Source organism: Pinus tabuliformis, chromosome 3_1 (genome assembly GCF_031772625.1).
Source record: "Pinus tabuliformis cultivar Carrire ecotype Pingquan chromosome 3_1, CPIR1, whole genome shotgun sequence".
In the NCBI taxonomy this organism is placed as follows: domain Eukaryota; kingdom Viridiplantae; phylum Streptophyta; class Pinopsida; order Pinales; family Pinaceae; genus Pinus; species Pinus tabuliformis.
In genome coordinates, this window is record NC_142301.1 from 329,745,139 (window position 1) to 329,762,450 (window position 17,312).

The following is a 17,312-nucleotide window of genomic DNA, read 5'->3' on the forward strand; positions in this document are numbered from 1 at the left end:
AAACCCCTACGTCCAATAAAAACAAGTGTATCAACCTTATGCCCAAGGACTGCAGGTCCAGAACTCTCTTGTTCGGGGACAACAGGCCCAACAGCCCTATGTTCCAGGACAACAGGTCCCATATCCATATGTCCAAGGTTAACAGGCTCAGCAGCCTTTTAACCCATACGTTTCCTATCAGTAACCTATGCCTGGATAGTTTCAAGGTATTCAAGGTCTGAATCCTCCCTTTGGTCAAGGTAATCTGCAATGGGGGCAGGCTTAGATACCATATGGCCAAAATCCCCCACTGTGGGGCCAAAATCCTTACCAACAGGGATGGGCTCCTCCTTATGGGCTCACTTATCAACCTCCCATGCCTTTCAACACTCAATTACCATTCTTGGCTACACTTGAGTTGCTATATGTATCATGTCTTATGAATGATCTGATCCTTCATTCATCGTAATAGCCTCCAATGATGTCCAAGATACCAAGTGATTGCCCAAAGTTAAATGGAAAAGTTAAAGAAGATCCTCAAGCCCATGTGATGACATATCACCTCTGGTGCTTGTCGAACTCGTACGTGGACAACTCCATTCGTCTTCATCTTTTCCAACAAACCCTCATGGGTACCACAGCGAAATGGTACATTGAGCTACCTTGAAGTACTTTCCATGACTTCAATTCGTTAGCCATGGCCTTCCTCACGCATTTTCATTTGCCAGTTCATTATGAAACTGGCACCTATTTGCTCACATCACTTAAGCATGACACTACAATGCACATCTCTGATCATATCCATGAATGGAGATGTAGATGTTGCCTGATCAAGTTCGAGATAGCTGATCAGTTGCTCACTGAATGGTTTACCAAATCATTCGTAGCCCCAATTTCTCGTGATATAGCTATGGGTGGATGCGTCACTGAAGAGCAAGCCATTGCCCATGCCCAGTACTTGGATCTGGTTTACTCTTAGTATGGCACCTTATACCAGTTGTTACCCAATGCTCTGTGGCCATCGTCTAATCCCGCAGCATCAAAGTCACCAGTTGTTCCTCCCGTTGATGGAGTTATTAGTTCAGTATCCCAAACCCCTGCTAAAACTTCTTCCAAACAAAAGTCGGTCTCGAATGCTGCTCCTAATAGTTCATCTCAAAATCTGCCAAGCCCTGGTAAAACCTCAAAGGTCCATGCTATCCAATCTACCACAGTAGACAAATCCTCAAAAGGAAAAAAGAAAGGCAAAGGCAAAGCTAAAGTCGATGCCTCAAAACAGGGTCCTCCCAAATCGTCTGCTGGCGAATATTCACAATGGAAACCTAAGTATCCTTGCCTCATTTACGAGGAGGATCACTATACTAAGGATTGTCCATGATGATCCAAAGTTAGTCGCCTGCTCAAAGGGACCCCTGCTATCCTTAAAGATCCATTTTTGTCTCAGCAGACTTAGATGGTAGACCAACCCCGATCTGCTTCCTCTAGATCTCAAGTGTTCATGATGAGCACGCCCATTAATGTGGCTACCCGATCGAAAGATTATCAAACTCCAGCTCTGGTAGCTGGGAAAGAAAAAGAAGTTGCACCTTCTTCTTCTACCCTGAGTTCTGGCCCTCTGCAAATCAAGTGCCCTAACTCTGATTCCGCTACTCGGCCACCCTCTCGAGTTGTGCTGCAGAAATCATCGTATAATCCTAATGCCTGAGCCACTTAGCACTATAATATTGTTGAGGATTTGGCTTAGGCGTCGTTAACCATGTCGACTCTCGAGGTACTCCAAAGATTCCCATCATAGCGGAAATCTTTGCTGTCGTCTATCAGGGGCATTGATCCCACCAATTCTAATTTGATCTATTTCGATCTAGAGAACCATGTTCTATGGCTCCCTCATCAGATTTCCTTTCTTATTCAGGTAATCATTAACGAGAAGACCATCCACCACATTGTCATAGATGAAGGTGCTTCCACCTGCATCATGTCAACTGCATGCTGGAAGGATATTGGTTCCCCTACACTGAACCAGTCTCTAAACACTTTGGAAGCTTTTGATGGGCACAATTCATGACCCTTCGATGTCTTACCTAACCTTGCCATCACCCTGGAAGGCAAGACAGTGTAGGTCGAAGTAGAGATTGTTGACGCCAATCTCAATTATAATCTTCTACTCGACCAAAGTTGGACTCATGCCATGCATGCCATGGCCTCCTCTTTGTTTTGCATGATTCATTTTCCCCATCAAGGATAGATTGTCATCTTCGATAGGTTGTCTTTCTTTACCTCTTCCTCCTTGGATGGTAATGTTCCATACGTCAAGCACTCTGGTGCTCCCTATGAGAGTGTGGGGGAAGGTCTCTTCAAGGATTTTGCCTTATCGGGAATTTTTCCACTCCCACCTCCTCATGTTGCCTCTGTCAACATGGTCTCAGTCAAATCTGATCCTTGGGTCATACCAGCACTAGATCTTGTTGATGCTTGGGGCGAGGTCATGCTGCTTAGTCTTGCTGAAGTCAATTACGTGGAAATTGTTTCGGCTTCGAACTTTGCATCCTCTAATTCTCATATGTCGAAGACTTATCTTGATATGTACTCTCAATCCCCTTGGCTTGGCACTTTGGAATCATCTAACCCCTTAGCCGAGACCTTCCTCGTTGATGAAGGTATCATGGAAATCATGTCTCTTGAGGAACCACCATGGATTAATACTCATCATCGATCCTCATTCCTGCCTCACCCAGCAGTCATGTCTACCACTTTCGAAGAGCCCTCTTCCTTGTTTTTGCCACCGTCTGTTACTCATGAAGTATGGTTGGAAGGAAATTTGGGTAATATTACCCAAACAATGTTGATTGACATTTCTATCAAACCCGGTGTCATTGAACACATTCATATTGGGGTAACTTGTTCTCCGGATGAGATCAAGACATATACTCGTCTATTTGAGGAATTCCGTGATTTGTTTGCCTGGTCTTATGAAGAAATTCCTAGCATCGATCCTAGCATTGTGGTGCATGAAATACCAAGTTATCCGCATGCAAAGCCTGTTCACCAACGGCTTCGCCCAGTGCACCCTAGGAAGGCCGCTGCTATTAAGGGTGAAGTCGAAAAGCTTCTCAAAGCTGGGTTCATTTACCCCATCCCCCTTACAAACTGGGTGTCCAATATTGTCCTGGTGACTAAAAAACAAGGCACGATCCGCATTTGCATGGATTATCGAGATCTTAATCGTGCCTGTCCTAAAGACAATTATCCTACTCCCTTCATTGATCAAATCATTGATGAATGTACTGGGAGCGAGATATTTTCCTTTATGGACAGTTTTTTTGGTTATAACTAGATTAATATCACACCGGTTGACCAAGAGAAGACAACCTTTATCTACCCATGGGGTACGTTCGCGTATAAGAAGCTCCCGTTCGGCCTCAAAAATGTTGGAGCCACATTTCAACGGGAAATGTCCTATGCATTTCATGATATTTGCAACATCTTCCAGCCTTACTTGGATGACCTTCATACCCATTCTTGTAAGCGCCAAGATCACCCAGACCATCTTTGGTAGATTTTTCTATGTTGCAAGCACTATAACATTCGGTTAAATCCACACAAATGTGTTTTTTTCCTGGAATCAAGATGACTCCTCGGCTTCATCATTTCCAAGGATGGAATTCACATGGATCCACTAAAATTCGATGCCATTGTAAATTTACCCCCTCCATCTTCACTGCACCAACTCCAGAGCCTGCAAGGAAAGGCCAAATTTCTCCGTCATTTTATACCCAACTGTTGTGGGGAAAAATGCCTATGCAGGACGATCCTATCCACCTAAGGTGTGACAGTGCCTTAGCAACAAACAGAGACAGCTATTCTGGTTTCTTCCTTTATGAAATGGGAAAGAAGAGAGATCAATGGACTTATCGGTGTCTTCCGTTTGTCCCTCGATCTAGATCCTCTTCTCTTTGGGTGTTCATAGCTACTTGCCTCCTCGCAAAACCACAAGAGAACAGCTACTTGCCTTCCTGCAAGATCACAAGAGAACAGCTACTTGTGACAAGAGAAGAACACAACACAAAGGCAGATATTCATATTCATAAATGATTCAGGATTAGAAATAAATCAAATACACTAATGCAATCATACATCAAAGATACATCAGCATATAGGAGAAACCAAGATAGCTTTATTGATGAATAACAAGGTTCAGGAAGAGATACAACCCAGAGGGCTCCAATCCAGCATCTCCTTCCCAGCAAATGGAATTCCTATCTTCACCCCCTTCAAAGCATTAAGCATCCAATGATTCCAATCTCAAACCAACAGCAATTCTTTGCAATAACAAAATTCCAGCCTCTAGATCTCATGGAGGAGAGATCCATATATAGATGTTTGGAGAGAGGATGAGTCAACTTGAGATCTGACTAGTGTCCTCTCCCTCTGTCAGTTCTTGATTCCACTTGGAGGTTCTTGCTTCCACTTGGAGATTTGGAACCTCTTACTCATCACCAGTCGAATTCCCTGAGGCAAGTGTCATTTTGGAAGCTTCCTGGGTTTTGACACCTTGAGAAATGAGCTTGCCACATGTCCACTCTCGCTCAGCGCAGGTAGCCAGTGTTCTCTTTGACATTCAGCACAGGTAGCCAGTGTAGCCATTGACATTCAGCACAGATGGTCAGTGGAGCAGTTGACATGATCCTGAATTGACTTGTTTTTTAGCAGTTTCAGGTGGAGAACTTCTGTGAATTGTTGTGGTTTGTTAGCCTTGTTTCTCTAGGGGTAGGAACAACATGTTTAGGGACTTTGGATCCCTTAGATTATGGACATTTCATGCTCAATGCTGTAAGGCACAAAAATGTCTATAACAGTTGCCCCCTAAAGTATGAGGCCGTTTATCGGGTGAAATGCTTTATCAGGGGGATCCGAAGTTCATCCAATGCTGGGAGGAGACCTGTAATACAATACAATACATTATTTTTCATACTGCTTTCATGATCTAGCTGAGGCGGGCATTCCCATGCTCAGCTTTATAAATTCATTTTTGTACATATAACAGACAATCGTCTGATGGTAGACTGATAATTTTGATGAAATTATCATCCTTTGAGTAGGATGATTATCTGCTGTAATGATGTACATGTCAATGTCTTTATATTTCCTGAATATATATCACAGCCCAGATGGATGAAACTAGATCCGGGGTCTTCAAACTCGTTCGATCTTCACTCTAAGTACAAGTCGATCCATGTGAGAAATGTTCTGAAGTCGAACATGTAAAGACATCGCTTGATTACCGGTCAATGACGTAAACCGTTAACAAGCGCGAGAGGAATCACCGATAATGATAATGACCCTCAAGGTACTGCAGTACAATTCACGTGGTGTGAATAAAGGACTTGGCGTCGAACACCACGCAAAATCTTCTGGTCGAAGGTCATTGATGTATACCTGTCGCCGGAAGTGAGAAACTTGCCATTGAGGCATGCAAGCTTCAAAGTACTGAAGGGGTTGTTCCTAGATCAACTTCTTGGATAATGAGCTGATGTCGACAAGAAGCGATCTGTCAAAGGAGGGCCTTAATGAATCCCACATCAGTGACACGGAACGGAGCTAATGATTTTAATGGAGGTGAAAACGATCTGTGACATATGATTCAGGGTGGCGGTCATGAATGGATGAAGGATAATGTATGGCAGTGGATGGGACCCGGTTGACTCTTTCTGAACGACTTCTCTTGAACATATGGCGACACTGATGCGATGGATCGGTAGCATTACCCCAATTATGGATGGTATGGCTAGACCATGGATGTGATCGGTGAATGAAACAACCCAACCCAATTGTGGTACGGAGGAAAAGTGTCATGTTCAAGAGCGACTTGCTACCATCAAAGTTTTCTTTAGTTTCTCCCAATTTTTCCCCAGTCATTGCTGACCCGTACCTCTTTATTTTTGTCAAGCTTGAGGAGGATAACATATGCTTGTTCTATAACCTGCCCTTCGGGCAAGCTCATCGCTATGTTTTAATGAGCCTAGCGATAGTGAAACTCGTTCTTGTCTAAAGACAAGTTTGTCGCTATTTAGTGATTTTAACGAGTCTAATGACAAGGATAACTCGGTCCTTTTCATTTTTAGAGAGTCTGAAAAGGTACATAAAGTTAACTCCAAAATTCCTTTTTCGTCATCTAATCCCTTAAGTCCGAAAAAGTATAAAACAATACAGAAGGGATGAGTTTTCGATAGTTTTAACGAGCCGAACAAAACAAGCGCTCGATCTTTTTGTGCAATAATCCCTCAGGTCCAAAAAGATTAAAATCTAGAGGAGGGATAGCACTTCCGGTCGCTTTAACGAGCTGGAAGGCCAAAACTCGGCAATCTTTTCATATTTTACGAGTCAGTTGAAAAGAGCTTAAAGAAGACTCGTCTTTTGAGGAACGAGTGATAAACAGGGTTAGCAGCTGATTCCAGGTACAGGTTGGAATTTTCCAATCACGGCAGTGTCACAAGGATGGCTAGGTGAAATCACTCTTCACATCTGTTCCTCAAAATGGGTAAACAATCATATGGAGGTGAACGATCGGCCAAATGAAAAGTGGAGGTGACAGTGCAAACATGACCAAGGCTTTAATGGCTGATAAGGTTACATTCACAGTGGTTATTTACCGGGATAGGTTCATTTTTTAACGAGCTTGAACGCGGAAAAACACTGCTCAAACTTATGTTTATTTTTTAACGAGCATGAACTATGCGCTAAAACTGCTCGGATCTTGCGTTTATTTTTTAATGAGCATGAACTGTGTGCTAAAACTGCTCGATATTATATGGTCAAATTTTTGATTTTTTACCATAACTAGCTTTGCCCTTTTCAAAGATAGTACTGCATTCTCAATTGCTGCATCAAACTTAGTTAGAAATGAATAACCTTTGTTTGAAAATGAGATTAAAACCCTAATATTTCGCTTTGAACTACGTAAAAAGCAATTAAAAAGTGTTTTTACCTCTCATTTTACCATTTCATTTGAACTTGGTTTGTTGGAGCTTTGGAGGTGCCTCTTCCCCCTTGATTTTCACCAGCTGATTCCGGGAGATTCTGCGGACGATTTTCGGCGCCGTCTGGACCAGGTAGGAGCTAAACCCTAGCTCTTTCTTTTCATGGTTTCCTTTTTCCGTTATGTGCCTGTTTTCCTGTTCTCCTGAGCCCCTGGGGTTTTGTTAGGGCGCTCTGCCATCAACGCAGGCAGTCCATTCGAAACCTACGTTGAATGTCAAGCTGCATGAAGGCAGTTTGACCTTCAACGCAGGTGGGACACTAGCCAGTTGCGTTGAGCATGAAAAAACAGTTCTGTTGCACAGTTTTTGATGAAAATTTTGCCAGTTTCTCATCAAATCCAGGATCTTACTCTTTCTCTTGTTTGTTTTGCAGGGACTTTTGAGCAAAATGACCCTCACATGGCGAGAACGAGAACATGAAGAAGAGGACATGATTGCCCTCCATGACCCTGTCACGGTGAACGCGCTGCGGAACTGTGGCCTGCTGAAGTTCTTCCGTATCTCTAGTATGAGAGCACAGATCTCTTTACTGCAGTATATGCTTGATGCTTGGGATCCTATCAACCAAGTATTCCAGATTAGGGGCAAATCCATCCCATTGACCATCATAGACATTTACTTCTTGACTAGGTTGTCAAGGCGGGGTGCCCCCATTTCTTTGTCAGGTCCGGCCCGAGGGAATGACTCCGTGAGAGATTATGTCCACCAGTATTGCAGGGAAGGTTCCCAGCCGAGCAGAGATGGCAAGGTTGTTATCCGTGAGATTACTGACAGGTCTCTCAGGTCCATTCTGTATACTATTGGTAGGATGGCCGGTAGTGCATCTCTTCATGTTGCCAACAGATCTTATGTGCAGCACGCCTTGGAGTGTCTCCAACCGAAAGTATTCAACTGGTGTGATGCAGTACTTCTTCAGATGAAAAGTCAGTTGAACAAGGTAAAGGACGGGAAGCTGAAGAACTTTGGATTTGGTTCTATTCTGACTGCCTTTGCCTTGGAGAAAATACCACTGATGCAACCTCAGTATATCGCACTCGACTTGCCTTCTCCTACCAAGCCACGCATGCAGAGATGGGTTGATCACATGTCTAGGCATGCTGGTCAATCTCAGATTTCTTTCACTGATACCTTCTTCAGGTGGTTCGAGCGTCAGGAGATGGTCTATTCTGAGTATCCATACGTTGGTATGGATTTCTGAGGTGATCCGGACTTGGTACTGCCGGATGGCGAACAGTGGGGTGCTATTGGTAAAATCTTCGACCATATTACTGTTTACTGTTCTTATTTATAATGTCCTTGTGCTTTATTCTATCAAGACTTTAATCAAACTCATGTGTGCATGCAGATGTTGGTCCTGTTCGTCCAGCAATTCACCTGAGAGCGCCAGTCGCTGCCCCAGCAGGGGAGACCGCTGGGAGGGTTATTCTCCGCAATCTTGACGTGACCGAGACCCTTATAGCTGTGCAAGAGCAGGTTGAGAGCCTTACTCTCGGCATTCCCGATGTGAGGATTGATGAGTTACCTTTACAGTTGCAGCGGCATACTACTGGTGTGCCTAGACGATGGACTCGTCTCTTGCGCATGATTGCACAGGCCGTGACGTGCTATCATGAGCATCACTAGGCTAGGGTGCCCCCTAGCATTTTTGAGTTTTTGGGTCATGCGACCGATTTTTGTCTTGGTTACAGAACATTATGTATGAACGATAAACAACTTATATATATATTTTGATTTTCGGGGTTTATTCTGGTTGAGTTATATGATCCATATGTACAACATTGATGATGTGTCTCTTTTTATAAATGTCGCAAATGTCTATCTAACACATAGTTTGCTAATGAGTCGGTTAATGTGTTTAAGTTCCTGGAAATATGTTGGTATTGAATTAAATCAAACTGTCTTTCCAAAATCTTAACCCTTAGAAACATGCGATAAATAGCTGGATTGCGGACAGAATATATACCATTGAGTTGTAGTATCACGAGTTGTGAGTCTAGCCTGACGATTAGTCGGCATATACCATGGGTGATGGCATCAGAGAGGAGTTCTATCAACGCGCTATACTCAGCGATATTATTCGTTGATTGCCCAATACACACACCTCTGAAACTCACTAACTCGCCGCTTGGATCAAAAATGGCCCAAGCCACGGAGGACAGGTTCCGCGAACTACGACTCGCTCCGTCGGCATATCCCACACATGTCTCAGAAAGGTTCGACATCTGCAATAAATGTAAAAAGGTGGATTACTCGACCAAAACAAACACTTTAGCGAAAACAAAATACAACAAAAGCACACAGGTTACTATTTAAGCATAGTAACGCTTGAGGTATAACCCATTGCAGGGTTGCGCCAGTGGAATTCCGTCATAATCCATTAACTCGTAGGCTCCTTTTGCTAACACTCGTTTAACAATATAGGGACCCATCCATAAAGAATTAAATTTACCTGCTCCCAATTTATCGGATTCTTGGCCATAAAGCAAGACCAAGTCACCTTCCGAGAAGACACGGGGTTTGACATTTTTGTCGAACTGTGCCTTGACTCGTTTCTTATGGGCTTCGTTAGCCAAAGCGGCGTCACAACGGGTTTCATCCAATTAGATTAATTCCAAGAAACGGGCCTCTTCTTCTGAAGTTCCGGGGAGGAGGTCGATTGCAAGTTTAAGGGATGAAATTTCGCACTGGACTGGTAAGACTGCCTCCAGGCCATACACCAGTTGGAAAGGTGTGAACCCAGTCGCATTCTTTATCGATGTTCGGTAAGCCCACAAGGCTGAGTACAGGATTAGGTGCCACCTTCTTTTGTGAACTCCGATCATCCTTTGCAACATACGCTTCAGGACTTTGTTGATTGCTTCAACTTGTCCATTGGCTTGCGGATAATACGAGGTAGAGCTGTCGTGAGATAGCCCTAGCTTGGCATTTAATTCAACCATCATGTGATTGCGAAAATGCGATCCATGATCTGTAACTATGGCCTGTGGTATGCCGAACCTGGCGACTACATGATTGAAAAAGAAAAGGGCAGTTGTTTCACCAGTGTTATCTAATGTAGGCATCGCCTCGGCCCATTTGGTAAAATAGTCAACGGCGACTATAATATACCCATGCCCCCCGGTCGAGGTGGGGTTACATTGCATGAAATCGATGCCCCATTTGGCAAAAGGCCCAACAGCAACTATTGGCTGCAAAGGTGCGAGTGGTCTTCTGGTTTTGCTATCAAAAATTTGACAAGCATGGCAACTTCTGACTGCGATTATGCAATCTTTGAACATGGTTGGCCAGAAGTATCCTACTCGTAATATTTTTTGTGCTGTTGCATATCCAGATTGATGCCCCCCACATGCGCCTGAATGACACTCATTCAGGGCTTTTTCAGCTTCCTCATGGGTAAGGCACCTCCTCAGAACTGTATCGATACCACAACGGTAAAGCGTATCACCGACGATCATGTAGTCTTTAGCTTGGTATCGTATACGTTTCTGTTCAGAGTGAGAGGTGTTAGGCCTGAAATTTTGGGTTTGGAGATAAATTATGATATCTCCATACCACTCATTGCTTGCATATATCAGAAACAAACTCTCGTCCACGATTGATTCTTCGGATGTTTCATCGTTGGACGACGATGGGAGATCGCACAATAATTCTGCGAAAACTAGAGCTTTCTTTGATTTGGATTTTACAAATTCCAGATCAAACTCTTGAAGGATCGCTATCCATTTTGAATATTTGCCCCCCAGCAACTGTCACGACAGTATATAAGTCATGGGGTTGCAATCTGATAAAATGGTAGTTTTCCGAAAGAGAACATAATGTCGAAATCTTTGAATCGCTTGAACAGCTGCAAGCGCTAGTTTTTCAACATAAGAATACTTGCTTTCTGTATCATTCAAGTTTTTACTTAAATAATATATAGGATGTTCAATTCCATCGACTTCTTGAACTAAAACCATCGCAATGGTCATATCTGCTGCAGCCAGATACAGGTTAAAATTTCTTTGATAGTCTGGGGCATACATTAATGATGCTTTTACTAGAGAATCTTTCAGAACATCAAAGGAAGCTTGCGCCACCTGATCCCAGATAAAAGGTACATCCTTTTTCAAAAGACGAGTATAACCTTTAGCAAGTTCTGCGTAATTTGGAATGAACCTCCTCAGAAAGTTTGCTTTCCCTTGGAGTTTCTGAATCTGAAGCAAATTTGAAGGTGGAGGCAAATTGATGATTGCCTGAACCTTGCAAGGGTCGACATGAATCCCATCCTTGGAGACCACAAAGCCAAGTAAACGACCAGAACTGACACAAAACACACATTTGTGTGGATTGAGTCTTATCTTGTAGTGTCGGCAACGTAGAAATATTGCTCTTAAACGCTGCGGATGATCAATCCGCTTTCGCGAATGAGCCGGAAGGTCGTCGAGATATGGTTGAACGATGTTCTTGATGTCATGGAAGGCATAATTCATTGCCCTCTGAAACGTCGCCCCCGCGTTCTTTAAACCAAAGGGTAATTTTCGATAAGCGAATGTGCCCCACGGACAAATAAATGCAGTCTTTGACTGGTCCTGTGGGCGGATATTTATTTGATTATACCGGGAAAATCCATCCATAAATGAAAAGATTTCACATCTGGTGCATTCATCAATTATCTGGTCGATGAAGGGTGTAGGGTAGTTGTCCTTCGGACAAGCTTGGTTTACATCCCTATAGTCGACACACACTCTAATTGTCCCTTGTTTCTTCATAACAGGGACAATATTCGATACCCAATCGGTTAGAGGAACCGGGTAGATGAAACCAGCATGGAGAAGCTTTTCAACTTCTTCTTTAATGGCAGCGGCTTTCTTGGGGTGCACCTGCCGAAGTCGTTGTCTTACTGGTTTGACATCAGGATACATCTTAATTTCATGTTCAACGATACTCGAGTCAATGCCTGGCATTTCATCATATGACCAAGCAAAGACATCTCTGAATTTGCGAAAAAGAACGTTATATATTTCCAGTTCTGAAGGAGAACATCCTTTGCCGACATAAATATTCTCTACAACATTTGTCTTAGTCGAGATATTTATGGCTATAGTCTCTTCAATATTGGATAAGTTTCGCTCGGAATCCACCGTATTTACAGTATTTGATAGGAATTCAAAGACTGAAGGGTGGTAAAGGTCATGTTGAGTATCTTCTTCATATTCTGGAAGAAGGGAACGATGGTGGTGATCGTTCCATGGTGTCCCCTCAATCAACATTGATTGTAGGATTCCTTCGTCAGTCCCATGCACTTTCGACCAAGGATCTAACGGGGTACCATATTCCCTAGACCTATCTACCCAAACGCTTGACGAGCGTTGACTCGGGTTCGCCTCCCATGCCTGGAACATTGATTGCTACAATATTTCTATAGGGCTTGGGGGCAAAACCATTGTATGATCCATGTCGACATTGTCTTCTGCGACCTTCGTGGAAGATATCATGTTGCAGGCTGCTACCAATGCTACTTCTCCTATATTGATTGGAGGTGGAAGTGCGAAAGTTCCCATCAATGTGGGGTCTTTCAGTAGGCCTACTTCGATATCCTGAATCGAATGGTTGCTTCTATGGATCATGGGAATGCTTCCTGTAACTTGTGAACCATTAGGGAGGAAGTTCTGTTGGTCGACGATCGTAATCCCTCCTTGAAAAGGGAATGCGATCTTCCTAAAATAAGTTGACACAATAGCTGCCATGGCATATATCCATGGTCTTCCCAGTAGTATGTTGTAATCAAGATTCCCATCGATGACTTCAACATCTATTTCTACTGTTTTTCCTCCTAGTTCAACTTTCAAGTTATTTAGGATGCCGTACGGGGTGTACATCCTTCTATTGAATGCTTTTAATGTCGTCGAAGAGGTTGGAGATCCTAAAGTTTTCTAGCAACTCATCGACATAATACATGTTGATGCTCCCTCATCAATAATTGTTCGATGGACAGTTTTGTTGAGGGCTTTCACTTGAATGAGGAAAGCTAGTTGAGCTGGTAACTGAGGATTGTATCCTTTGTGGTCGAAGGATACAAGATTGGAATCTTTAGGATCAACCCCACCAATAGCCGATAACAAAGCCTGCCTTTGGGATGGACAATTTTGTAGTACCTCAATAGTCGACATAGCGGATGGCGATTGTGCCAAATCTTCCACTATGTTATAATGCTGCGCTGCTCTGGCGCAAGGATTAAATGTCGACTTGTGTACTACTCCCTTTGGCGGTTTTATTGTTAATTCAGGAATGATGGGTGGTACAACTTCTGTCGAATTTTTTGTCTAACTACTTGGTTGATCTTTACCTTTGTCGTTTGACAGCTGCGGATTCCCGTAATCTTTGTTCCTTGTCGAAATCAAAGCATCATTTTGTTGCTTGGAGATCGACAGCATTAGCACTTGCGACGGGGAAGCATTTCCACTATCAACCAGATTTTGACCTGGATTGGGAAATGGATCAGTTAACACAGCTGAGGTTTGCGAACTTTTGAAGAATCTTTTAAGCTCAGCTTTGTATGGACAATCTTTTGTCCGATGATCCTCATCACATATTTGACATGGATAATTTGGTTTCCCTTTCCCAGGAGGGTTTGAAGAAGTTTTTTGAGTGGATGACTCACCCTGTTTCTTCTTCTTCCCTTTGTTTTGCTTCTTCTTACTTCCTGGTTGATTGGGTTCTTTGCCTTTATCCGCTGATACGGCATTTACTTCCGAAGCAAGAATTTCTTGATTTGCATTTTGATCCGAAGTCTTACGGGCTTTCTTAGATGAAGCCTTTGTCGACTTTGCGTTTGCTGTGCCAATTACACCGTCACCGGCATGAGAGTCACTATTTGATTTAGGAGGAGGAGGAATTGAGAATTCTAGTCTAGGGGCGTCAGGTATTTTGTTGTAGAGCGTGCCAGACTGAGTGTATACTAAGTCTAGATACTGTGCACGAGCAATAACTTGTTCCTCTGTTACGACTCCCCCCTTGGCCACATCTTCCGTTATGGCAGGAAGTAACGACTTTATAAACCATTCAGCTAATAGCTGCTCGGGAACGTAAGTCTTCACCATCCTACGACGACGACGCCACTCATGTCTATGATCAGATATATGAGTTGCCGTCGTCTGCTTGAAGTTGGTTAATATTTTCGTTCCCGTTTCATACCTTATCGGTAATTGAAAATGGGTTAAGAAAGTCGTGGCTAGGGAGCTAAAATTGTCGAACGAGGCTCTAGGTAATTCAATATACCATTTAGCCACTGGACCTGTTAACGTCCTCTGAAAAAGGCGAAGCCTTATCGAATCATCGTTCAGGGTGTTTGATGAACACCACAGATGAAATGTCATCATGTGATTCAATGGATTTTCGCCTGGATTTCCATTAAATTTAGGAATGTCTGATGGAAGTTTGTGAGGAATCGCTGGCCACCAAGGGGCATAAGCAATTGGATCGTTCGTTAACCGGTGTAAATCGGGTAACTCTAAAGTTGCCACGAATGGTAACTGTTGATTCAGGTTAGGTGAAGCATACCCAGGATACGATGGAATCGCCTGAACAGTTGGTCTTTGCATACCAGCATAATGTAATTGATGCTGGTATGACTGATACGGTTGGTGGACTTGACCACTGTAAAGTGGTTGGTTTTGACCGTTTTGAATATACGGTTGTCCACTGTTCGCAAAGATCTGCTGCTCAGAACCTTGGTACACTTGCTGGAATTGTGGTTGTTGGTATTGCACCAGCCACAGTTGTGAAGCCATGTTCTGCTGCGCTATACTAACCGGCGGACCAAGATGTGGGGTAATTGTACCCGTTTGGACCTGTGTCACCCCACCAGTTGGTGATTGCGATTGTGTCACAGGGTCAAGGGGCTGTTGCATTACAACCTGAGAAATCTGAGGTTGACATACAACAGGCACCGATTGAACTTGTGACACTGTTACAATGGCTGGTGTTGTCAGGATGTTCGACATAGGTACACACTGTTGCATAGAATACACAACTCTTGGCTGTTGGGGTAGCATGGGTACCCAACCACTTGTCGTAACTCCAGTATAACCTAGATACTGTTGAAAACTGCTGTATGGATATCCTCCTGAAGGGGGTAATGAAAGGGCATACTGCCCCCCATACGGTAGCAACCCAGAACTCAAGGGGATTGTTTGCCCTTGGGGACTGGATGGCCCAAATTGACCTCCATAGGGATCAATTTGTCGAGTCTCAACATAAGAGTTACCGGATATTATTCCGGAAGAACAAACTGGAACAGACCATACTGTCGAAATAGTCCCTGGGTGGACTCCTTCTAGCGGTTGCGAGCTAGTTGGGACAGATGGTACGCCGGCAAACATCGTCGGAGTGACGGCAGGTAATTCTGCTATCGCTGTGTCATTCGACACAGTCCTAGATGTCGATGGTTGCTCAGACATTTTGAGTCTATCCAATAGATTGCCTAGCGATTCTACAGGAACTTCCACTGGTGATGGACTAACTTCTGATGGAGAGGGAAATAGAGTGACCCCTACTCCAAAATGTGTTGGAGTACTTGCTTGTGGGTCTTCTACAATTTCCTCTATCACAATCAAACCAGGTGGAAGAGGAAGACTGTCAGGTCCGTAAAATATTTCTGGTGCCGAAGAAGGGGTTGATTCGACAGCGACAGTTGTTTGAGGAACAATACTCTCTGGACCGGTTACAGATGGAACTGGTTCAGTAACACAAGTATTTGTTCTCAGACTAGGATCAGTGTTACTGTCCCTCTGTGGCTGTTGAACTTCTTCTGTAGAGGCAGGGATTCCAGAAATGTTTGGAGTAATCGGAACCTCCGATGTCGTCGGAACACTTGTTCTAACTTTGATAGGAGATTTCGAACCGGTTAAACGAGTTCGCTTTGTCCGTACTGTTTTCGATTCCGGAGACAAAGACGATTGACTCGTAAGCCTCCGCGAACGACGGGGTTTCAATTGACTTTCTTCCACGATTGCGGATTACTCGATCAACTAAAATACAAAAGGGGAAAGTGTGTTTCCGAATTGAATGAATTTTTTAGACGCTTTAGACACAACTTGCTTTTTCACTTTTAAAGAGTCGAGAAAAAGCTAAAGATGACTCTAGTCTCCTTCGATGTTTTAACGAGCCCGAAGTGACAAATGCTCGGATGGACTTTTTCCATTATAGAGTCTGAAAAAGGCCAAAAGGAACTGCTCTGGAGTTCTAGGCAGAGGGTGTGCCAAACTTTTCGCAAAACCGCAGAATACTTTTTAAGGTACGGGCAGTCGATCTTCATGAATGCTGTGTTCACTGCATTGCGATCAATAGGGCGGCTGACACGGCTTCCTAAGGATAAAGGATATATGCCTATAGGGGTCTCCCAATATATACGTGACGGTACGTGGGAGCACAATCCGTACTAGCGCTATCGTCCCTCAGGAGGAATCACCCACCTTCCACGAGATCGACAGTCACTAGGCTTAACGACGCCGGAACACGTCTCTAGCCTAGACCTCTATGTTGTGCGTTATGTTGCAAAGCGTTGTTAAGTTCATTCAGTTTATTTTAAGTTGATCTTTTTAAAGTTTGCCTTTCAAGGTTCACCACGAGATGTATGATACAAATTCCTAAATGCAGTCTAAAGATGATAAGCAAGCTTTATTATCTTTTCAACTTTGAAAATCCTAGCTACTAAGGGAAAAGAAAGACACCATCTTTTCTCAAAGAGCAATCAGCACACTCTAATGCACTTTTCCTAAATCAAGCATGCAAACTATCAAAAATGCAAATGCACAATGCAGGTGTTTGTTTTCTGCTTTCTTAGTATTGATGCCTACAAAGAAAGCTTTTTGTACAACTCTGAATTTGCTTTTAAATGACAGATACAAACAAGTTTACTTTTTCGAAATCAACAAGGGTAGAAGAGATTACAACACTTTGCGACTTTCGAAATAAACATCTTGTTTCGACACTTAAAAGAGACAAACTCAAACCAATAAGCAAAAGCAAATGTATAATCAACTGTAAACAACCAATGAACTCTCTCCTAAGATCACAATCAACAGATCTGAATCAAGGGCTACAGGATGATTATTTCACTCATGCAAAGGAAAACTGTAAATGATGCCACAAACACATAAAAACACTCACAGTCTTTTTGTACAAAAGGAGGCGGAATTTAAGCAGAGAAAAGGAGTTATCAGACTGGTACCTATGCTGGTTACAGGTTGCAAAAAACAGAGATCAAAACAGGGCAACAGAGAGCAGAGAACCCCAGCTACACAAGGCAAGACTGGT